Genomic DNA, 26,118 nt, shown 5'->3' with positions numbered 1-26,118 from the left:
GGCACATGATGTAATGAGCACTGGGTGTTATACGCAACTGATGAATCACTAAATTCTACCCCTGAAACTAATAAAAAAAGAGTATGTATTATCAATGTGTTCTTTTATAGATCATATTTTGGTGTTGTATCTAAGCAGTCTGCCTAATTCAAGATGAAAAGTTTCTCTTTTGTTTTCTTACAGAAGTTTTATAGTTTTAGGCTTTACATTTTTTTTTAAAGATTTTATTTATTTATTTGACAGAGAGAGACACAGCGAGAGAGGGAACACAAGCAGGGGGAGTGGGAGAGGAAGAAGCAGGCTTCCCACTGAGCAGGGAGCCCGATGCGGGGCTCGATCCCAGGACCCTGGGATCATGACCTGAGCCGAAGGCAGACGCTTAACCGACTGAGCCACCCAGGCGCCCCATAGGCTTTACATTTTGATCACAGATAATGTATATTGTATATGTGGTGTGAGATAGAGATCAAAGTTTCATTTTTCTTTTTCTTTTTTGAATGTGTATGGACATCCAATTGTTCCATCACCATTTTTTGAGAAGACTATGATTTCTCTGTTTTTTGCACCTATGTCAAAATTCAATTGTCCATATATATGTGGGCCTATTGCTGGATTCCCTATTCTATTCCACTGATATATTTGTCTATCTTTTTTTAAAAGATTTATTTATTTATCTGAAAGAGAGAGAGAGAGCAAGCAGGGGGAGGGGCAAAGGGAGAGGGAGAGAGAGAATCCTCAAGCAGACTCCCCACTGAGTGTGGAGCCCAACATGGGCCTCGATCCCAGGATCCTGAGATCATGACCTGAGCCGAAATCAAGAGTCGGGTGCTTAACCTACTGAGCCACCCAGGTGCCCCATTTGTCTATCTTTATGTTCAATATCCCACTGGCTTGACTATAGCAGCTTAATAATAATTTTTGAAATAAGGTAGTGTTAGCCTACCTTTGTTCTACTTTTTAAATGTTGTTTTGATTATTCTAGGTTCTTTGCATTTCCATATGAAGTTTAGAATCAGTTTGTCATCTATAAAAAGTCTTGCTGAGATTTTGATTAGGATTGCATTGAATCTATTAGCCAACTTGGGGGGAAATGACATCTTAACAATATTGACTGAGTCTTCTGACACTTGAATAGTGCATATCTGTTTATTTATGTGGGTAATTATTTAACTTCTCTCAGGAATGTTTTATAGTTTTAACTGCATGTTTCTTTTGGACATTTTGTCCAATTTATCCCAGATTTTCTACATGGGCTATGATGTCATCTGTGAATATAGACAGTTTTGCTTTTTTCTTTCCAATCTTTATTTCTTTTTCCTTAACTAACTTCTCTGGCTAGAATCTCCAGTACAATGTTAAATAGAGGTGATGAAATAGACATCCTGATCTTGCTTCTGATTTTAGACAGAAGGCTTTCAGTCTTTCACCAGAAGTATGATGTTAGCTGTGGGTTCTTCATAGATGCCCTTTATCAGGTTGAGGAAGTTCTCTCCTATTCCTATTTGCTGAGAGGTTTTGTCAGGAATGGATGTTGGATTTTGACAAATGCTTTTTCTGTGTATATCATCACATAGCTTTTTCTTTCTTTCTCTAGTTTGCTAATATAGTGAATTACATTGGTTGATATTCATATTTTATGCCAACCTGCATTCCTGGGACTAACCCCACATGATCATGATGTGTTATCCTTTTTAATATATTGTTGAATTTGATTTGCTAAATTTTATTTAGAATTCATTTGAGAAGCACTGGTCTAGCACCCATTAAATATTGAAAAAGATGTTAGTGACCCCCTCCCCCAAATGTACATACCTCTTCTATAATTGTTGTTTTTCTGGAGTGTGATGAACAAAACTACACAAAATATGCCCAGTAGTGCATTTAAGCACCTGGGCAAATTTAATTAACCTGTTAAGAGTTGTCATAGGAATTTAGTTTAAATTACATTTAAACTTAAGTTGAGCTTCTATTTCTTAGCTACATGAAAATAATGAGCACATGTCCCTTCTTGTTTGTAACAAAGGGTTTCTGGAGCTGAGGGTTTACCTGCAATCTCAAATTTCTTTCTGGCTTTCTATTTTCAGTTTCTACACAAGCAGCAGAAAACACCACTTTTCAAAACCATGGCTAATGGGGTGCCTTTACATCCACACAGGACAGCAGGGTCAGGCTTCTGGTAGCGAGAATGGGGGAACCCATCCAAATGCATTATGTTCTGTTAAACCTCACACTTGAGATCCATTCACCCTTGAGCGCACAATATGTCCAGTCCACATGCTATGTAAATAAGGCTGTTATGCAAATGGACACAATTCCAATGACTGTAATCTTCTATCCCATTCTTACATGTCAAGCAAAACCGGGGCCAATCTGATGCAAGAGCAGACAACTGGTCTCCAGATTGAGTCCTTTGTGTCATCACCTTCCAACACTTCCTGGGTTAGTGTCATGGGCTGCTTAACACAGCCATTCAAATTGCCCAAGCCAAAAGGAAAACCAGTCCTTTCTGTTATCAACCACAGACGCTTTATGGAACAGCTAGACAGATTCCTGGGCAGCAGCTGAGTATTAAGAAGCCTGGGAGAAGGGAGACAGCAAAAGAATCAGCAAATGTTTGTGGGTATAGGAGGAGCTGTCTGTTGTACCATAATTCTTAATGTAATACAATCCAAAAATCTTTGTATAGAAAACAATGTTTAAGCTTAGCACATTCATGTCTAAGAACCTTGAATGTTTACAGTTACATCTGATAGTCAGCTGAAGCATTCAGGGTGTGGTAGAATTTAATCTCAGTGGTCTCAAGTACGTGTAAGGCAGGCTTGGGTGGTATTCCAGTTTGTCTTCTGACCATCTTCTGAATGGTCCCATTTGGGGCTCCAAAGAGACTACAGGGCGCCTGGGTGGCTCAGTCATTAAGCGTCTGTCTTCGGCTCGGGTCAAGATCCCAGGGTCCTGGGATCGAGCCCCGCATCGGGCTCCCTGCTTGGCGGGGAGTCTGCTTCTCCCTCTCCCACTCCCCCTGCTTGTGTTCCCTCTCTCGCTGTGTCTCTCCCTGTCAAATAAATAAATAAAATCTTAAGTAAATAAAATATTTTTTTTAAAAAGAGAGAGACTACAATTTAATCTAATAATTTATGATCAACTTTAGGCATGGTTGAAGGGAAATACATTGCTAAAATGAATCATGGCCCTCCTGTTTGCCTAATTTTCTTTTCCCTTCTCTCGGTCTCTATTTGCTATTAGTATATTCTAGGCAAAGATAGGATGGTAAATCACTAGAAGTTTTGCTGAGTGGGACATATTGCTAAGGAAGCCCTGACCTATTTTTCGTGAGCAAACATTTCTAAATTTATGCTGGTTTTGGCATTAAGTGAAAGTGAACCATTTTTTCCTCCATTTCTTATGACCAACATAATTTGAATGCATATTCTTTCATTCAACTTTTTTTTGAATGCCATCTGGGTGCCCAATGCAAAGTTTCTGTTTTTAAAATAGTAAAGCCTTTGTTTGCAAAGATAATCTCTTGTATTTATTTTTTAGACACCAGCATACCTAAGACGGTGTAAGGCATATTATAAAACTTCCATAAATACTTATAAGGAACTCAAAAAATTGTATATTTAGAGCAACACTTTTTGTTGTTTAGACATTTGGTCCAATGGTTTCCTTAACTCCTTATTTTCCATGATTTTTATCATAGGCAAATCCTTCTTTCACTCTAGCAAGAAGTAGGTTTTCTTTTAAGTAAACAAATTAATACATAAATAAATATAAATTTTTTTAAAGATTTTTATTTATTTATTTGAAAGGGAGAGAGAGAGAGTGCAAGAGCAGGGAGAGGGAGAAGCAGACTCTCCACTGAGCAGGGAGCCCTGACACCGGGCTCAATTCCCGAACTCTGGGATCATGACCTGAGCCGAAGGCAGATGCTTTAACCAACAGAGCCAACCAGGTGCCCCAATAAATATAAATTTTTAATAAATTTATATATTTGATATTTGTATATTGCTGTATTTATTCATGTATTGATGTATTTATTTCCTCCGAAAACATATTTGGCCATAATCACGAAAGAAGATCATTGCCAGAGACCACACTCTGTGTGTTGAACATTTCTTTGGCAAGACTTTCTGAGCTATGCTCTCCCCAGAAGGAGGAAGCACAGACTGGCAGAAATGCTGAGCTGACACTTGTAATGATGATCTCTCTTGCACTTGAAAGGCAGGTTGAACTGCGAAAACACGTATCTTCAACCAGAACAGCGGAGGCTACAAGAAGCAGTAGAGAATGGGCTGCAGCCCAACTTCAGCTAACGAGGTTTGAAGGGAGGATTTCAAAAGTAATCTGGACAACTTGCCCTGTCCCTCAGTCCAGTGTTTAAACACCCCTGGTGTGTAAGATGTGAATGTCTGAAACATCAAAAGGCTCACATTTAAATTTCATTGCCAAGAAAGCACCCTGAAGGCTCATGCAAATATCATGTTTAGGCATCTGCATTATCTGCGCCTCTGCTTCTCGCCATGCCATAGTTAATGAAGAGCGAACAGAAGTAATATTTCTGCCTGTATTCACCTAAACACTGCCCCTCCCTTTGCATTATTTATTATCATTCAAAGTGACGTGATGCCACCAGTCTTATGGCTCCATATAGCCTGACCAGCCCCCTGGGAAATAGCGCTCGGGCTAAAGTCTGCCCAAACTAGGCTAGTCTTAATAATCTACCATTGGCAAGTCATTCATTGTAGATATCAACCAAGACGAACAAATCAGCAGAGACTGAAGCAGAAATAGGCACGCTTGGTGGAAACTCAAAGTGGAAAGGAAAGAGGAAAAGCATCTGCTGGAATTGTTGGAGGGAAACACCAAATACGCAAGAATGACATGCACCAGGTAGAACAATTCAAGTTGAACAGGAAGAAGAATGTCAGAGACTCCCAGAGGAAGCAGAGCTGGAGTCACCAGTCAGGAGGAAAGAGAAAAGAATGCTTAGAGTCTTGAGAGAAAACATGACTCAGTGATGACCTTGGACTCAAATCCCTTAGCGTGTCCACATCTCAACATCCTCCTCTGTACTCCCTCCCGGGGAGCCATACTGCAACATTCCGATGTTTAAGTGTCTAGGAATTGAAGTATATGCCCGTATATTTTTAACGACATCGGTGCTCTATCCAAACTCTAAATTTAACATAGCATCCTTAAAGTCGCACCCCTTGTGTTTCATTTCACTCATTTCTTCATGGAAAAAAAATTCATTTGGAACCCAACTAGCAAGCATAAAATAAAATGAATGTGGTGAAAGTTGACAGTCGACCTCTAGGTATGTGTCGATAGGTGGTGAAAGGGATTGTCTGATTTGTTAACACCTCATTTTGGGATCAGGCCCTCCATAAATACTCTTCTCACACCTCAGAAAGAACAAGAGCAGAATATATTTAAACTGGGCTCACTAGATGAGTCCAAAGCCTGGTCAAGAGACCCGAAGCCTTGAAACCGTAAGTTCTCAGTATATGAGTAAAGTGACACTTCCATTTATTCCAACCCTGCAGTCTGTTATTTAAAGAAACCGCATTCTTATCTCTTCTTGGTTTTACTTGTTTGTTTTGTTTTGTTTTATTTCAATTTACTGAATTTCCTTAACATCTGGCAAATGTCTGTACGGTAGAGGGGAGAGGGAAGGCGACGGAACAGGAAGAAGGAAATAAAGTTGCGATGGGTAGGAGGGAGTTCCAGAAATATTTTCCATGCAAGTTTCCATACCAAGGCAATGGTAATGAGAGTTTGCTACATGCCAGGCATTGGGTGAGGCATACAAGGCACCAGGCTAGATGGACATCAAAGAGAGAGCAAAGAAACACAACAGCTTGGCAGACACACTGACTTAAAAACCCATTTGCACAGGCTTGAGAGAGCCTGTTGTCTCCTGGGGAGGCTTTGGCATGGCCAGAAGAAAACATCAAAGACACTCCAGACTTCAAATCCCTTCCAAGGGTGTGATCAGCAGGACAGGAAATGGGCAAGTCATCCTGGAAGGAATTTGGAAGCGAAGGGGCTTATTCAAGGACACCCCTGGTCCTGCACAGGAGCGCTCACCATGTGTATGGTCAACACACGTGATATGGTGAACAGCTTGGCACCCAGTCAGTAGCAAGCCTTGCCCTAGCCCCCCACCAAGAAGCTGCAGGGAATAAGGCAACAGAAGAAAAGATAATTCAATAAGAGTGTTTTGTCATCTCCATGGTCGACTTCATATTTTGAAAGGATCCCATGATACAAGAAAGCCTGCATTCTAAAACAAGAGAAGCGTAAATAAATATTCAAAGATAGAAGCCCACAGGGATGGGAGAAGAGCAAACTTAACCAAGAGAAAACGAACAAGTGGGATTTGCCTGAAATCATATCTAGTATGCTAGACTAAAACTCCTGGTAACCCAGCAGGGTTGCTTCATGCTTATAGTATCTCAGTAGGACTGAGGAACCAAAAATTGCCAACAAACACAAGGAAAGGCCTTTAATTCCATGTTGCTGGGAAATAATGACAGACTATGAAATCTGCCCATGTATAGAGTCCAAATGAGACTGAAATTTCACATGTAGCCTGTCACTGCAGTCGGAGGGTAAAAATGAACTTGGCCAAGCTTTTTTTTCAAAACACAGAGTTCCTACAAAAGCAAGGGGTAGGAGCTTCCTTGAAGAGGTGGGAATGTTCATTCAGGCAAACGTATGGGATACACGCATATATACAGATTATATGTATTGCTGCATACATACATACATATTTATATATTTTAAAATAGATTAAAATATAAATATACATTTTAAAAATATCTTTTAAGTTGAACAAAGCTGAGATTTTAGAGTAAGGCCTCAGAAAATGGGGAATTTTTAGATGAGCCCCCAAGCCCAGTCATCTTTCCTTCGGTATGCCTAGTAAGCAACAACCCATGGGTGCAGTCTGGCGGCCTTGTAGCATAATGGTCACGCTTGGAATTTCTGGAGTGAAAGCTTCAGGCTGTACATACCAGCTTCACTACTAATTATCAGTGTGACTTAGAAAAGTTCCTAATCCAGAAAACATGGGCATAATATCAGTACTTACCTTACATGGCTATCGTGGGGATTAAGCAAGATGATAGATGTAAAGCATTAGACTGGACTCTAGCACATGTTAGGGACTCAATAAACATTCACTATTAATATCACAACTCTGTTATAAGCTGTGCATCCCATATCCCTTGGTAGTGTCCACGGCAACCAACAGAGCAAAGAGTAACCAGTAGTATTTAACGTGTGCCTCTTGCTCAACTTAGAAATTAGAGTTCCGTAACTTGTTTGATTCCCTAAACCCCGCAATATAAACAGACATATAAAACAGAAAATTTCTTTTCTTTGTTCTTTGTGGTCATTTCCATCAGCTACTAAACAAATGCTTTTTTTTTTTCCAGTGTACCTAATTTTCTGTTTAATTTCATCTTCTTAGGACAGAGTAAATGCCTATTCCTTGTCATCAGTATTAAATCCCATAAATAATTCTAGATGTCAGGACCATATTAGTACCTTAAAACAATGTTCCTCGAGATTTCTCCAAGGAGCAGATTGTCCAGTGTGAATAGGTACTCCTATTAAAAAAAAAAAGAATTCTGTATTAATTTGAAAAATGTGGATTAAACAATGGTAACCAGGCATGCAGGATTTATCAGAGCTTTAAATATGCTAATATGTGCTAGGATCTCCAGGAGATGAATATAAAATCCCATGTTTCCCCAAATCGCTTGTCCACACAGCTCATTTTTCATGGAATTACCTCTTTCACAGTACTATGATCCTCAGATAGAACTAACACTTTGGGATACCCTATCTTAGAGGGATGACTTGAAATCTTAGGATTTTATCCTGGAAAGTGGGGTCACGATCTCATGAGAACACAATCACTTTTGTACACAAATGGTCTGCATATAAAGCAATGGTGGCTATAAAATGTCAGTGCCCTGAGCCCTAGGGTTGATCCTGATGATTTTGCTGGTTGGGAAGGTATCTCCTCTTTCTAATACTGCTCCCTATATAGGCTCCTCCCACCTTTATAAGCTCAGAAAAGCCAAATTCTTCAAAAGATGAATATAGTACTATTTTCAGTCAATACCAACACTTGTTTTAGAAATGTGTTATGCTAAACATGTCATCAGTGAATACAATGAAAGATAACAAAATCTACATTTGTATCATATTTTCCATGGTCATTTATTTTTTTTACTTTTTAAAAATTTTTAAATTTTATTTTATTATGTTATGTTAGTCACCATACAGTACACCATTAGTTTTTGACATAGTGTTCCATGATTCATTGTTTGCGTATAACACCCAGTGCTCCATGCAGTACGTGCCCTCCTTAATACCCATCACCGGGCTAACCCATCCCCCCACCCTCCTCCCCTCTAAAACCCTCAGTTTGTTTCTCAGAGTCCATAATCTCTCATGGTTTGTTTCCCCCTCCGATTTCCCCCCCTTTATTTTTCCCTTCCTTCTCCTAATGTCCTCCATGCTATTCCTTATGTTCCACAAATAAGTGAAACCATATGATAATTGAGTTTCTCTGCTTGACTCATTTCACTTAGCATAATCTCCTCCAGTCCCATCCATGTTGATGTAACAGTTGGGTATTCATCCTTTCTGATGGCTGGAATATTACTCAGCCATCAGAAAGGATGAATACCCAACTTTCCATAGTTATTTAAACCTACCTTCCAATTTTGTCTCTTGATCAGCATTTCCCAAGCTTTAGTATCATAATAATCACCCATGGAATTTGGGATAAATAGTGATTCTTGGGTTCTACCAGCCCATGTGTTTTGAAATGCTTCCCTGGTAAGGCTTAATGATCAAGCATCTTTGGAAAATTCAAACTTAGCTGTACATTACAAACCTTATTTTTTTTTAAAAAAAATCCCAGAATCCTAACAAAACCTACTGAATCAGAATCTCCAAAGGTGGGCTGGGTATCCCTATTTTTTTTAAAACATCTAAAACGTTTGGAGAGCCAGTTCTCTGCGGAGAACCAAGTTCTTGTACCTTAAATTATTTCACTAGGTTGAAATAAGGAAAACACTAACATTCTCTCCATTCTTTGATTCATCTCTGACCTGGTGTTTTGTTTAATGTTCTTCTTAAACATTATACCTTTGAAATATAAGCTTTTAGAACATAATGGTGGCTAAATAGAGGAGGATGAACTAAAGGGGAACTTCAAATAATTTTGCTCTAGGAGAGTAAGAATATATATATAAAAACCATTTAACTAATCCTTTTAGGAGTGAGATATCAATTCTATTTTCCTTGTACCCTCTGGGTTTTTCTTGATTTTTTGAAATCCTTTCTCTATTCCTGGAATCCCTGTAAAGATATTTCTATATATTTATTCTCAAGTAGCATGAAAACATTTTGGAATTCTTTGCTAACTTAGTTTTATGATATTTTATAATTTTAGCAGATTTGGAAGTTATATAGATGCAAACATAATGCGATAGGCAAAATATACAGCCACTCATCTGGGGGATGAATAAAAAGAGAAAAAACCCTTTCAGTATTATCAGTTTCCATAATGTCTTATTAGTTCCCTAGAAATTTAATTTTGAAGCTGTGTCATACTTCCAAGATTTGATTTGAAGTAAAAGAGTCAATTTCAGTAAAATACCAAAAAGACGTTTTCACGTTTTCAATTTCATTAGACTGCATATCGGTATAAAACATACATGGATCCATGTCTCAATCTACTACTCTGTAACACTGGAGTTGAAATATTAAGCAAACAGTATTTCAGGTAAGAAACTTACCAGCAATTTGCTTTTACCTTGTGAAAAAAATAAAATAGTAGTTTCATACCCAAACACTGGTAAACAGACTATGGAATAATTTGAGTTTTAGGGCTATGAATATTCTGATTTTTATATTCATGCATTCCTTCAGGCATAAATGAAGTAGGCCACAGGGCAGTTGGAGGGTGACCACAGCCTGACAAACCTTACGGTTCAGCAGATGTGGTTGTAAGATATGGCTTCACTGAAAAATATTCACCACTAAGGAATTTTAGGACTCCACTCTGAGGTTTGATTTAAAAACTTGGAATTGCCAATAGAAAAGAAGTGGGTGGTACCATCATATGGGTCTTGGGACACAGAAATATTTAGTTGCCTCAAGTAAGCAATAATATGAATCAACAGTATTTCAAATTGCAATCTTCTACAAATGTGCAAGTCATGAGCTGAGAAAGTTTTTCTGCGCACGCAATGTCTTTATTCAGTTTCTTTTTGTTGACTTCCAGATACCCGGGGGCTTTTCTTGGTGTATATATTAGAAACCCTCATGTGGGTCATTCCCTTTGAAAGATCGGCTCAATATTTGAGTAAATTATTTGAACAGCATATTCTTTGATTTGGAAATAACATGAATTCTCAACTAAATGTATAATTATTGAAATGTTCCAAGATTTTAAAGGAAATATCACATTCACAGTCATTTCCTGGGCTGTGGAGCTGAACACCATCATTTAAAATATACATTGAGAAATTCCATTTAAAATCATGAAATGCACAGGAATCAAGTAAGTACCTAGATGTGTGGGAGAATAGGGACCAAGGAGCTTCAGAAACAACCTAATGTCAACCTCATGCTTCAAAGTCTTGGGTTAATAAAAATTGAGTAAGACCAGCAGTACTACTTTGATCTAGATCAAAACTTCCCACTCTAATTCCTTGGCTGTAAGAGGAAAGTGAATTTCCAGATTTCTCGTTGTAAAGAAAAAAAATCTGAAAGATGCTGACATAATTCTTCAATGGTTCTAAAACTTGTGGTTAAATTTATGAAACTCCTTGAGTTACAATCTAACAGTTACATAAAGCAGGAGTGGTGGTGGTGGTGGTGGGGGGGGGGGGGCTGGTGAAATTAACATGTCCAAAAGTTACAAAGGAAACCTCTAAGATAAGGCAGAATTGCACTATCTTTTCCTTAATGGGTTCTGGTTCCCCACCTGGGGGATAATTCCTTCTGCGAGAAATACTTAGTTCACAAAACTCTTGATTTGTTCCAGTTTCTCACTTACCTTCCCACTGAATATTCAGAGTATCACTTACTTTTATTAGTCTGAACTCTTTGGTTGCCCAATCATGACAATATTCATTTTAAAATATTCTTGTTTACTTGCTGTGCCCTTGAAAATGACCATATAGAACACCACCACACTCACTCATACAGATGAATGAAGACCAAGCAAAAGAAAAGTCGTGTTCCCATTGCCTAAGAAGTTGGCAGTGTTCCTCACTGGACTGTAAGCTCTGTGAGGGGAGGGATATTAAGTGCTTGTTCTTCAGGGTGTCATCTCCACTAGCACGGTGGTTTGCACATAATACAACTCCATAAATATTTCAGTTTGGTTCATTACATCTGGGGTTATCAGCGCCTGTGCATTGGGTTTCCTCTACTTATTATCAATTACACTTCACAGTGACTTTTCTAGTTAGGCAGTATTACCCTCATTTCATCAAGTCCAAGGTCACATAGCAGGAAAGCAAAACAACTGAGATTAGAACCCAAGCTTTCTTATTCCAAGTTTATTACTCCCACCCACATCAGATACCTGAAACAGTATTCAGCAGACAGAAGCAGTTTCAAAATCTTTTCTCATTCCAGCAAATAAAGGATAGTATTTGATTCTTCTCATTTCTACCTGAATATCTGATATAGGAATCCTTCCTTAAGAGTGTTGAGATCACTATTTCTTTCAATTTTGAAGAAGCAGAAAAGTCTTCAGTTAATTAACTAGAGAAAAAGCTTCCCGATTCCCATTTCAATATTTTCCTAATCATATTTCTGTTTGGAACACAGGCACTGAATTTGGAACCTGAAGCCCATTTCCTGTCTAAAATGGTTTTCATTCATTGAATGTGAACACTTGTTTTTTATTGCAAAGTTGTTTACAAAGCCGAGCTGCTGCAATTCATTTCTTTTAATGAACAAAAGAGTGATGGAATATTTAGCTGGAAGGAATTCACAGAGAGTTGCGTGCAACTGGCAAAGAGTTTTAAGGAAAAGTTTTCAGTTCTAATGGAGGTTCCTCAGTCCAAATTGGAGGAACATTCAGGTAAAATTCTCCTAATGAAAGAACTGAATAAATGAGAAAAGGAAGTTTGATAACATCTTCAAACTAAACAGAGTTGGTTCTCATCCAAAAGAATCATGCATTCGGGAAATATTAATAAACATCGAATCCTTGCTACACGCCAGGCATCAGGATCCAAAGTTCACCAGGACTTTGTGATTTGTACCCATAAAAGATAACCAACAATTTTATGTTTTTGCGAAAGGTGCCAAAAGACTACTGCTCCTAAAATACAATTCATCATTTGAAAGTGAATAATTCAGTGGTTTTTGGTATATTTATAGAGTTGTGCAATCATCATCACTATCTAATTCCAGAACATTTTTATCACCCCAGTAAGAAACTCTGTACCCAGTAGCAGTCACTCGCCATTCCCTCCTCCACCCAGCCCTTGAAATCTCTATGGATTTGCCTATTCTGGACATTTCATATAAACGGGATCATGCAATATGTGGTCTTTTGTGATTAACTCCTTTCACTTAGCATAATGTTTTTGAGGTTCATCTACATTGTAGCATGATTCACTTCATTCCTCTTTAGCTGAATCATATTCCATTGTATGGATAAACCATAGTTTGTCCATCTATTCCTTAGTTGATGGACTTTTGAGTTGTTTGCACCTTTTGGCTATTATGGGATAATTTTGCATTGAACATTCATGTACATGTTTTCTCAAAAACATGTTCCTTTGATATGGTCAACTTAGAAGCAAAGAAAAATAAGACTCAGAAAGGTGCCTACCACTGTGCCAAAGACAGCACACGTATCAGTGGTTTGTTCCCTTTATTCCTGAATAGTATTTTACTAGATGAAGACACCACTGTTTATTCATTTACCAGTTGTAGGATGTTTGGGTTGTTTCTAGTTTTGGGTAATTATGAATAAAGCCACTATAAATGTTCACATACAGATTTTAGAGTGAATATAAATTTTAATTTCTCTTGGGTAAATATCTGGGAGTAGGACTGCTGCATCATATAATTCTGTTTAACTTTACAAGAAATTGCTACACTCTTTTCAAGGAGACCTGACCATTTTGCATTTCCACCAGCAATGTATCAGTTCCCATTGCTCTAAATCCTTGCTAACACTTGATATTGCTAGATATTATTTGTTTCTTTAGTTTTTAACCATTCTGACACATGTACATTGATATCTCACTGTGATCCCTTTAAGTTTTGATGTTCAAAATTATCCTAGGTGGGTTTTTTTACATTGTTTTTTACCTGGAAAGTAACCTGATACTGTTTTCTTTTTCTTTTTTTTATAGATTTTATTTATTTATTTGAGAGAGAGAGAGCACGGGCAAGTGGGGGGGCAGGGAGGGGCAGAGGGAGAGGGAGAAGCAGACTCCCCGCTGAACAGGGAGCCTGACGTGGGGCTCGATCCCAGGACCCTGGGATCAGGACCTGAGCCGAAGGCAGATGCTTAACCGACTGAGCCACCCAGGCGCCCCCATTATTGTTGTTTTCTAGCATTTTAAAAAACTTGCACAGAAGTAGAGAGAATGGTATAATAAATCTGCATAAACTGTTCACCCAGCTTCAATGATGATCAACATTTTTGCCAATTTGTTTCATCTAGTACCACCACCATTTTCTGGTTTGTTTTTTCTGGAGTCCTTTTAAGCAAAGCTCATACTTCATCTCATTTCACTATTAAGTATTTCAATATGAATCTCTTGAATAACTTTAAAAATAAAACAAAATGTAATCACAAGTAACAACATTAACGATAATTCCTTAATGTCCTCTAATATTCAGCCTATGCTCAAATATCCCCAATTGCCTCAAACGTGTCTTTTTAAAAGTTGCTTTGTTTAAATTTAATTTGCTTATGATGTGAGGTGGAAGCTAAAAAATTTGAGGTCCTACCTCCAAATGATTGAGTTTCCACTCAATTTTCAGAAATAGTTTAAGCTTAGTTCAGATTTTACCCGTTATAGCTTAGCTATTTCAAATTATGTTTTTATTACACAACAGCAAGTGGAGATTATAAGGCAGATATTAAGAATACAGAATTGGCATATCATTTAACCCACAGATCAAAACACTTAAAAGATGACTGCCACTATTAAACAGTGTAGACGACTGATTCTGTTGGCAGTGAATACATGGGTTCGCACTTTATAAAGTTCTTTATAAAGAACCCCTTCCCATGCCCCCACCTCTTTATTTGTCCACTAACAGAAGGACATGCTTCTCTTAACTGGCACTGTTGCAAACAAGGGCTATTCATAGTAGGCCCTCAAAACTATTGAGAATTAATAAGATGTCCCATCAAGAAGTGTGTGTGTGTGTGTGCGCGCGCGCGCGTGCGCGCGCGCGCGTTACGTGTGTGTGTTTTGCATTGGGGGCTTAAGCCAAATGAAATTTTGGTTTTGTTTTGGAATAAAACCCATATAAGGAATTTTTTGCCATGCCAGTTTAACTTCTACTTTATTTAGAAACAGATAAGACTTTATTTTGAATTAGTTCCATTTTAGTTCACAGTTGAGTCATACAAACATCTAGAGATTAATAAGTAGATTTAAAGATAAGCAACTTGGTGTGTTCTGTTCTAGTTTTTTTTAATTAATATCTCAGTGTAAATTCTTGGTTGTTACAAGACTTTTCTTCAATCCGAACCATCGTGCTGTGTTATATGGTTCCCTACAGCCCCTGAGCTCTTTTTCAACATTTGCACAAATGTATTTGCTTGCTCTATTACCATTTAGTCCAGATAACAAGGCTCAAGTAAATGTAGCCTGCACAATAAGAATATAATCACTGTTTAAAATCAAACTTCAGAGTGGGTCAACATGGCATAATCTCCTGCCTAAGTGATCTGTAATTCGCCTCTCCAGATAGTCATCTTGGCCCTGGAGTAGTTTAAAAGGTAGTAGCTGCCAAAAATTGTTAACCATTAAACAAAGGTTTACTTTTCTTTTGTGTGACAGGAACAAAGGTGCACTTTTAAATCTATGTCTAAAAAATGTGTAGGTTTTGAAGAGTTCAATCTGCTCTACAACTCTTGCTTTTAGTATCCTGAACAGACCTTTTAAAAGTGCTTGGGGGTTTTGGTTTGTTTTTTTGTTTTTTATTTTGCCTTGATTAGGTGATCTCAGCCAAGGTATGTGTTTTATTTCTGGGGGTGTAAGTTGACACAAACAAAACTTGGAAAACAGTCCTAAGAGGAGGGCATATTACACTGAAATGTATTCCATCAATCGCCAGAATATTTAAGAACACTGAGTCATCATCATGGGTAATGCCCCCTTCATGAGGGCAAAAAGGAGTTTTCATCATGAAAAATATTCATCTCTCTTACTGAACCATGGTGCAATGTAGCAGTCCACATATTCGCCTTTCATGGTAGCTAAAAAGTAAACATTAGCATTTTTGCTCACTTTTCAATTTCATAAAGTTAGCCCACTGCATTACTTCCAGCTTCAAAGAATTCTATAGTTTCATTTTCAAGGCAACTCTAGAAGACATGGCATTTTAAGCACGAGGAGACTCGAGACTCCTACACGTGCAGCCTCTCATGGATTCAATTAGTCACCATTAGAACTGAAGATCTAAGTTTCTATGTAGTTGACTGTGCTTAAGGCAGGTTTTTCCCAGGGCATTGTGTCTTTTCACAATTATATTCGGTTTCTGCCAAGTTCTCCTTTTGGAACTTAGAAGGACAATGCCAGGTTTTTCATTAGTGTAATGAGCCCATTCGCCAGAGCCAATGGGATATCTTGTTACTTTTCAAATTCCTTAGAGTAAAAATGTTGGCAAAGTCATTGCTTTCTTCTACCTATTAGAAATGTTTTTCTTTACTTCCAGATAAAAGACACAAAGATAGTTGAAGTGATGTTTTATAACTATGGTTTTTCAACCTCCCTGGCACTGTGAACATTTGGGGTCAGATAATTCTTTGTAGAGGGGGCTGTCCTATGCATTGTGGGATGCTTACCAGCATCCCTGGCCTCCATCCACTAGATACTAGTAGCTACCCCACCCCAGTCGTGACAACCACGAATGTCTCCAGACATTGCTAAATGTCCTCTAGGGGACAAAATCACCCCCCATTGAGAACCATGGTTTTATAACCAGTGAGACAAATATTCATTTTCTGTCTTTTAAATTATTTAGGGGCACCTGGGTGGCTCAGTTGGTTGAGTGTCCAACTCTTGATTTCGGCTCAGGTCATGATCTCGGGTCCTAGGATCGGGCCCCATGTCAGGCTTCACACTAAGTGGGGAGTCTGCTTGAGAATTCTCTCCCTCTCCCTCTGCCCCTCCCTATGCTCATGCTTTCTCTCTCTCTCTCTTTCTTTCTCGCTCTCTCTCAAATAAATAAAATCTTTTAAAAATTAAAAATAAATTATTTATTTATCAATACATTCTACAGTCAGCTACTATGGAAGGAGTGGTGCTGGACACAAGGTGGTACTACACAAGATCCTTGCATGACGCTTGTCCTCACAGAGTTTATGGATTAGCCTAGGAAGCCCACAGTCTAACCTTATTCCTGATATCTCCATAGCAAGAGTCCTGAACCACGGTCAGTATAGGCTAGGTCCCATTCTATGAACTCACATCTTGCCTTGGCTCATAACCCTCAAATCCCCAAACCAGAGCATGTGTGTGACCTCAATCGTCACTCCAAAGGATGATCCTGCTCTCTTTTGAGCTATTTCATGGTACTGCGTTGGTGCCATTCATTACCTACTTCCTGGTTTATAGATGCTATCTATATACAGCTCATAATTTTCTTATTCCTAGTGACTGGCACCACCCTAAGATAGATGCCTGGCTGACTGCCTGGATGGATGGTTGGGTCAGTTACCGTGGAGTAGCTTGACATCCAAACTAGAGCTTGGAGACAATTTTTTTTTTTCTTTTTGTAGTATGAGAATGACATGACCAAAACAATTACTTATAAATATCATCCATGTGACATTGTGCTGGAAAAATTGGAGAAGGGAAAACCTGAAGCCATAGAGATAGTAATGAAATTATTTTATATTCTTTATATAGATCAATAAAGTACATTAGTAGAATAATGGCAATGTAAATGAGGAACGAATGAACAAAAAGGAGAACCATTTCAAGGAAAAAATAAATAAAAGTTTAGAAGAGGAAGTGATCACTACAAAGGAAATGAAAGTCAAAGGATTCTGAAGTTCAGAGTGTGGGGATCTGAAAGTATGGTTTCTCCATTAAATACAAATAGAAGTTTTGAGATGAGTCAAAGATGTTAGGACATACTGAGACCATCATTCTTCATGTAACTCTCCTCTTTTGAAAGCAATATTCTTATGAATTTTTTTACTCTTACATTAAGTTCAGCAGTAATCTAAAAGCAACCAAATTAGGGAGTCAGATGATTGACTTTGTGAACAATATCACATGGGAAACAATGATGAGAAAAGCAACACAATACAGATTAAAGAGGACTTATAGGATCCCTTTACCATTGTGAGAACAGACTGTGGCGGGGCTAGGGTAGAAGCAGGGACATCATTTAGGAATCTGTTATATTAAACCCCAGTGTCAGGGGTGGGAACTATGAGAAGTGGTCAGATTAGGGATATACTGCAAAGACTGAGCCAACAGAATTTGTAGATGAATTCATTATAAAAAATGACTCAAAAAAGACCCCAAGATTTATGGTGTGATTTACTGAGTTAAGGAACTTAGGGAAGTAGCTAATCTGAGAGGATATCAAAAATTCATTTGCTAACATGGTAACACTGAACTCTTTAGAATATCTAAGCATAGATATCAAATAGTCATTCAGAAATACGAATCTAAAGTTAGGGGCTTGACTGGAAATAAAAACTTGGGAGTAGTATTGCACAGGTTTCTTAATTGGAGACAATAGAATCCCCTCTAGCCAGTTTAAATAGAAATGGGATGCTATAATATATGCACTCTTATGTTTATTACAGTATTACTTACAATAGCCAAGAGATGGAAGCAACCTAAGTGTCCATTGATTGACGAATGGATAAAGAAGGTGTAGTGTATATATACAATGGAATATTACTCAGCTATAAAAAAGGATGAGATCTTGCGATTTGTGACAACATGGATGGGCCTAGAGGGTATTGTGATAAGTGAAATAAGTCAGACCGAGAAAGACAAATACCATGATTTCACTCATATTTGGAATCTCAAAAACAAAAAACAAAAAACAAATAAGAATAAGCAAAGAAACAAAAAGCAGAATCAGACCTATAAATAGAACAAAGTGATGGTTGCAAAAGGAGAGAGGGGTAGAGGGATGGGCAAAATGGGTGAAGGGAACTGGGAGATACAGGCTTTCAGTTACAGACTGAATAAGCCACAGGAATAAAAGGTACAGCATAGGGAATATAGTCAATGATATTGTAATAGCATTGTATGATGATAGATGGTAGCAACACTTGCAGTAAGCATAGTATAATATATAGAGATGTTGAATCACTATGTTGTACATCTGAAACTAATGTAACATTGTGTGTCAACTCTACTCAAAAAATAAGAAAAATAAAAACCATAACAACTAAAATAAAAAGTAACACCTTCAGCTCTAACTGGAAAGGCAACATAAGAAGAGTAAAAGTTGGCTCTGATGTAGACATTCCATATTAAAAACATAGAACTATAATAATCCTTAATCAGTAAATGTGGGGAAAAAAGCAGTTGTAGTGTTCCTAATTTTATTCTGTATTATGCATTTAGGCTAAGTCAAAGTACAAAAATGTGCTGAATAAGGGGGCACCTGACTGGCTCAGTCAGTAGAGTGTGCAACTCTTGATCTCAAGGTTGTTAAGTTCAAGCCCCATGTTGGGTATAGAGATTACTTAAAAAAATAAAATCTAAAAAAATGTGCTAAATGAAATATTTTTAATTTATGTAGAATTGTATAGGCTGATCAAATAAAGAAAATTCAATAAAATGAAAAGAAAAAAAAAAAAGAAATGGAGTATTACATGGTTCCAAGAATAGATAGAACAAGACCTGGATGTTACATAGCCAAACATGATGCAGCCAGGGCAAACATCCAACCACACCATGGGAAAGTTCTAATAGAAACACCATTGTTGGTACTACCCACTGTGACATTAGGGACTGGACATTGGAAATCTATCTGACTTCCTTCAGACAAAGCAGATATACCTTAGTCATGAAAGGTGACCCTATCTCTCCTAGTCATGTGCACCCAGATTTTGCACCAGTGCCTATGAGTTGAAGAAATTCAGCCACATGTCTCCACTCCAGCTATAAGAAAAACATGCCATTTTAGCTTTACAACTTCTTGAGTGTTAGAAGGAAAGCTAGAGGAGTTTGGAATGAGTGTTGAATAAGTAAACTTGCTATATTTGCTTCAGGGAGCCAGTGGTGTATAGATGGTATTTACAATTATGGTACTGGGTGAGGCCACTTGGGGAGAGAAGAGGGACAGTGGCTGGGCTGAGTCCTTGAGCACCCCAATACTTAGATATCCAGGGAGGAAGCTGAGAACAATCAGGTAGTGAGGAGAAGAAAAACCAGAAAAGTATCGTGTCCTAGAAGCTCGAGGAGTAAGTGGTCGACTGTACTGAATGGTGCTTTGAGATAGATTAAGAACAGAACTGACCACTGGATTTGAAAACATGTAGACCATTCATGACTTTGACAAAAGGTATTTCAGTGGAGTGATTAGAATGGGTGAATAAGAGATCTGGAGAGGGTGAAATGGAGATGATGTGTATAAAGGGGTAAAGATATGGTGATGGGAGTTGGTGGGGGAATGGGACCAAGGGAAGGTCCTCTTTCAAATGGTAGATATTTAAAAATCAAAGAGAAAAAACGCATAACATAGCCACATATTTAAACAATCCAGCCAAGTTGTATATTTTGAATTTTCTTTCATAAAAGCTGGTTTATTGCCTGATCTGTGCAAATACCGTGTTTTTAAACATTTTTTTCTAACCTGCTGGAATGCCCCTGTGGCAGGATGTCAAGGGCTTTCTGTTTATCATCTCACTGTGCTCTGCGTCTTGACACACTCATCCTTTCACAACTGGAGAATAAACTCTCTGATCTTGTTCACACTTTCCCTGAAGCACTCCTCATTTCAGCTTTCTCTACCTTTAACAAACATGTTCATCAGAAAATATTACCCTTGTGTTATCCAGAAGAGGAAGGCACTTAACTTTAGAAGGGGCTAGAATGTGAAGGTCAAATCATATAGTGTGTAGCCATTTGAGACTGTCTTCTTTTACTCAGTATAATTCTTTTGAGATTCACTTGTATTGTATCAATAGTTTCTTCCTTCTTATTGCTGAGTAATATTCTATTTTATGGATGTACCACCACTTCTTTATCCTTTCACCAATTGGTGAACATGGGAGTTGTTTCCAAAATTAAGAATAAAACTTCAATGTGGTATATATACAATGGAATATTACTCAGCCATAAAAAAGAATGAAATCTTGTCATTTGCAATGACATGGAGGGAGCTAGAGAGTATTATGCTGAGCAAAATAAGTCAGAAAAAGATGAATACCATATGATTTCACTCATATGTGGAATTTAAGAAACAAAACAGATAAACATAGGGGGAAAAGAAAAAGAGAGACAACCCAGAAAATAGACTCTTAACTATAGAGAACAAACTGAGGGTTACTGGAGGGGAGGTGGGCAGGGGGACGAGATAAATGGGTGATGGGTATTAAGGAGGATACTTGTGGTGAGCACTGGGTGTTGTATGTAAGTGATGAATCACTGAATTCTACACCTGAAACAAATATTACACTGTACATTAACCAACTGGAATTTAAATAAAATCTTGAAGAAAAAAAAAGGACAAAACTGCTAAATATATTCACATTCATTTTTTGGTGTGGACAAATAAAGAGAAATGTCTTCAATGTTTTCATTTCTCTTGGGTAAGTATGGAGTGTAACTGCTGAATCATAATATAAGTGTATGGTTAACTTTAATCTATACCAGAGGTAGTAACCATTTTATAGTCCAACCAGGAATTCATCTCGCATCCTAAAAGCTTGCTAAACTCACTTATTAGTTCTAATATGTTTTTTGTAAAATATTTGGGATTTTCTACATAGTCAATCACGTTGCTGAAGAAAAAGACATGTTTTATTTGCTCCTTTCCAATCTGTGCTTAAAAAAAAAAAAAAACTGCCATATTTCACTGGCTAGAATCTCCCAGTATGATGTTGACTGGAAGTGGTGAAAATAAAAACCCTTGCCTTATTCTTGATCTTGGAAAGAAAATATTCGATCTTGAATAGGAAAGTAGGAGGTTGGCTATAGATGTTTTCACTGATGCCCTTTATCAGAATGAAGACAGTTTGCCTGATGAATACGTGTTGAACTTCGTCAAATGATTTTTCTGCATCTATCGAGATGATCATGATGAATTTCACTGATGTTTTAATGTTGAACCAACCTTGCATTACTAGGATAAGTCCTACTTGGTCATAATATAATTTAATTCCTACATTTTATTTGCTAATATTTTGTTAAGAATTTTTGTGTTTATGCTCCTGAGGGATATTGGTCTGTAATTTTCTCTCCTTTAAATGTCTTTGGTCTTGGTATCAGGGTAATGCTGGCCTCAAAATCTGAGCAGGAATGTGCTTCATGTTCCTCTATTTTCAGGAAAAGTTTATATAAAATTGTGTTATTTCTTCCTTTGTTGTTTGGTAAAATTTGCCAGTGAAGTTATCAGAGCCCAGGGTTTTCTTTGTTGGAAGATGTTTAACTACAAATTTAATTTCATTATTTGGTGTAGGATTATTCAGGTTATTTGTTTTTTCTTGAGTGAGCTTGAGTGGTAGGTATTATAACATTTGAACAATTTTTTCCATTGCATCTAAGTTACCATTTCTATTAGCAAAAAATTGTTCAAAGTAGTTCCTTATTTCCTTTTTAATGTCCTTAGGATCTTTAGTGATGTTTCCTTTTTCATCACTGATACTGTTTAATTTGTGAGTTCTCTCTTTTTTCTTTAGCAGTTCAGCTAAAAATTTTTTTTATCAACTTTATTGATTTTTTTCAAAGAAATAGATTTGGCTTTTATTGATTTTCTCTTTTCTCTGTTTTTAATTCCATTGATTTCTGGCCTTATTTTTATTGCTTAATCTTTTATTTATTGATTTCAGTTAAATTTGCTTTTTTGTAATTTACTTAGGTAGAAGTTTAGGAAATTGGTTTGAGACCTTTGTTTTGAAACATTTAATGCTATACATTTTCCTCTTAGTGTTGCTTTAGCTGCATTCCACACAATTTATATGTTGTCTATTTAACTCATTAAAATATGTTCCCCTTGTGACTTTCTCTTTGTCTAATGGGTTATTTAGAAGTGTGTTATTTCATTTCTAAAAATTTGAGCGATTTTCCAAATAACTTCTTATTGATTTCTAGTCTAATTACTTTTTAGTCAGACACATAATTTTAATATTTTCAATTATTTTAAATCTGTCCAGGTTTGTTTTATGGCTCAGAATATGGTCTATTCATATTCTATGTTTATCATACTTAGTTTCACTACAGAAATATTCATATGCTTCACTACAGAAATATTCATATGATTGATTTCCTGGGGTTTCCCCAGCCTCCACTATAGGTGTTATATAATACACAGTATATGCACCATGTAATCTTCCTAAAACCTGAAAAACTGTGAATTCTAAAACACATCTGGTTTCAGGGATTTGGTATAATTGTGGACTGATTTCTTGGTTATATTATACATGTGATCCAGAATATGTTTATATTGTTTTTAGATTATCATTGACATAAAAACACATAAATTAAGAAATTCATAGGAAAACTTTAAGACTCTAAAGAATATTTCCCTAGACCATGGAGGCCATGGTTCCCAGCCAAAAAACTTAGCAATGATGAATTTATGATATAATAGTGTTGAGTTTTCTTTGGCTCTAGCTGCTTTTCTTAGAAGAGACCTCCTTTGAAATGCTGAACTATCTGACAGGCAAATTTGGGTGGCACTTTTTGTTTTGGATTTTCTTGGAGATGATCAGAATTGTCAAAGGCAATTTTACTGTTTTTCTGTGATGAGTACTAAAAATTTCAAGGATAGCCCTGAGGAGATAGAGAAGATAAACAGTTCATGACAAATATCAATCTCATTCTAGATCAGAACTATCTTGCTTATTGAAATCCTATAATTATCTATTGAAACCAAGAAATTGCTTATCAAAACCAAGGAAGTTGGCAGTTTTAGAATAAATTCTTACCAACAGTATTCCCAAATCTGTAGTAATGAACCAGAGGAAAAGAGTACATTTAAGTGTCCTTACAATTGCAAACCTCAGCCCAGATTTAAATAATGCCAGTCTTTATTAAAAAATATTATCAAATGGAAATGATAAATCAATGGGGCTTCAATTTTGTAGGATTAGGGGAAAAGCCTCAAGATCAGCAAGTAGGAGTTAAATTAGTAAATTCAATAGATAATGTGTAGGTCAGCCAAACCCACAAGCAGGAGGCAGACAATGCAGGAACAGAAAGCAGCAAAGCTCTGACACAGTTGGCATTCTTTTAACCACAAGAATCTGAGGAATCAAGAGAATTGTGGGAAACTGACTAGAGATCCTGAAGGTTGATGCCACAACTTCTCTGCACATTTTCCACTCCTGGTCACCCAGGAACAAAGACTCCCACCTTATTTCAATGACATTATAAAACGAAATTCATATGATAATGAGGAAAACAGTAATCGGGGGTGGACCAGAAGATCATCTGGTTAGTTCTATCTTGACAGAGTCTTGATCACAAGGTTAGGTTTGATGTCATTAAGGGAAAGAATATTAAAAATTACTTTTAACTGGGTGCTACTGATGTATTGCTTCTTCCCATGGAATCTGGGTGGACTCCATGTTAAATAATAAAAGTGATGTGGTTATGAACTCAAGTGGAATGACATTATCTACTCTTAGATCCCTGCTTAGAAGAAAAAGTTTAGGAAGCTAAGATTCAGGACTAGAACCAGATGGATGCCCCATTTCCTGGTGCTCTGTGCAAGGCAGAGGATGGGTGTCAGTGACTCTTATTGCTGAAATAGCCCTATCTCTTTATGCTTGGGCTGGGAAGATGGGTGGCACACAGAAAGTCAGAGTCTACACAGCATTATTGACTGGGCACTCATATTTCACTTATATTTTGCCTAGATTAAAAAAAAAAAAAAAACTAGATCAGGACTTAATCAAAAACAAGTTACTAGAGAGTTCTTGAGCAAGATGGCAGAGGAGTAGGAGACCTAAGTTTCGTCTGGTCCCAGGAATTCAGCTAGATAGGGATCAAGCCATTCTGAACACCTACGAACTCAACAGGAGATCGAAGAAAAGAATAACAGCAACTCTCTGAACAGAAAAGTGACCACTTTCTGGAAGGTAGGATATGGGGAGAAGTGAATCCAAGGTGATATATGGGAAGATAGACCACGGGGGGAGGGAGCCTCCATCAGCCACTACCGGCAAGTGATAGAGGAGCAGAGCACAAAATTGGAACTTTTAGAAGTCAGCTCCGCTGAGGGATGTCACTCCAGTGGCTAAGTGGGGGGTGGAACCTGCACTGGGACAATGTGGTCTCAGGAACCTCAGGGTCACAGAAAGACTGGGGGTGCCTGAGTGCGGCAGAGCTCCCAGGGATCGGAGTGGGGAAGCCAGCTGCAGAGACGGAGCCGAGGAGCAGGCTCTCAGCTCGGGGTTGCCATAAACTGTGATCCACGGCACAGTCGGGCCTCTGCTCCTCCAGCAGGGACCCAACAAGTGTGATTGGGTCCAGGGAGACTCCCCTTCCTCCCCCAGGAGGAGTGGCGTGGGAGCACACCACAGGGATCTGCTGGGTTTGGAGACTTCACACGGAGTCATGTGCCAGGGATAGAAACGCACGGTCACAGGCCAAGTGAGCACAGAGTATGGCTGGAGACCAGGGAGACGGGAGTGATTGACTGCTTTTCTCTGAGGGCACACTGAGGAGCGGGGCCCCAAGTTCTCGGCTCCTCCAGGGCGGAGATTGGGAGGCCGCCATTTTCACTCTCGTCCTCCAAAGCTGTACGGAAAGCTTGCAGGGAACAAAAGCTCCCGAGAGCAAACCTGAGCAGATTACTTAGCCCGGACCGGCAAGGGCGGGGCAATTCCACCTCCGGCAAAGACATTTGGGAACCACAGCAACAGGCACCCCCGCCCAGAAGATCAGCAAGAACAGCCAGCCAAGACCAAGTTTACCGATCAATGAGAACAGCAGAACTCCAGCGCTAGGGGAACACTGCACATAAAATTCATGGCTTTTTTCCCATGATTCTTTAGTCTTTCAAAGTTAATTTTTTTAATTTTCCTTTTTTCTTTCTTTTTTTTTTGAATTTTTCTTTTTCCCTTTTTCAACCAACATCTTATCAATCCCTTTTTTAAAATTTTTTTTTTATTTTTCATTTTTAGAGTCATATTCTATCCCTTCATAGTAGTTAACCTTATTTTTGGTATATATATAAATTGTTCTCTCTTTAAAATTTTGGGATATGGTTTCTTCTAACAGACCAAACTATACCCTAAATCTCTAGTGTATGGCTTTGTTCTAGTCTCCTGCCTGATCACATTCTCTACCCCCCTGCCTTTTTTAATTCCTCTTCTTTCTTTTTTCAACCAACTTCTTATCAATTCCTTTTATAAAATCTTTTATAATTTTCCTCTTTACAGTCATATTCCATCCCTTCATCGTATTTACCCTTATTTTTGTACATATATAAGTTTTTCTTTCTTTAAAATTTTGGGAGGCACTTTCTTCTAAAAAACCAAAATGTGCCCAAAATCTAGTGTGTGGCACTGATCTATGCACCAGCCTGATCATATCTGATCATATTCTTTTTTTTTTTAATCTTTTTCTTTTTTTTCCTTTCCATTTCTTTTCCCCCAGGTTCAGGTCTCTTCTGATTTGTTTAGTGTATATTTTTCTGAGGTCGTTGTTACCCTGTTAGCATTTT

The 26,118-nt window shown here is 37.8% G+C and overlaps 1 protein-coding gene across 2 annotated transcripts in view; it reads right to left on the bottom strand.

The window, feature by feature from the left end:
* The window catches only part of MID1 (midline 1), a 587,779-nt gene that overhangs the window by 390,693 nt on the left and 170,968 nt on the right, over positions 1–26,118 (bottom strand). For both annotated transcript variants that reach the window (XM_078064878.1, XM_078064879.1), the window contains one exon: positions 7,555–7,616. The gene's annotated coding sequence lies outside the window, so the exon portion shown is untranslated. The remainder of the gene's footprint in view (positions 1–7,554; positions 7,617–26,118) is intronic.

Source organism: Halichoerus grypus, chromosome X, assembly GCF_964656455.1.
Source record: "Halichoerus grypus chromosome X, mHalGry1.hap1.1, whole genome shotgun sequence".
Taxonomy (NCBI): Eukaryota; Metazoa; Chordata; class Mammalia; order Carnivora; family Phocidae; genus Halichoerus; species Halichoerus grypus.
The sequence above is the reverse complement of the archived record's forward strand: the minus strand, read 5'-3'. Positions and strand labels throughout refer to the sequence as shown.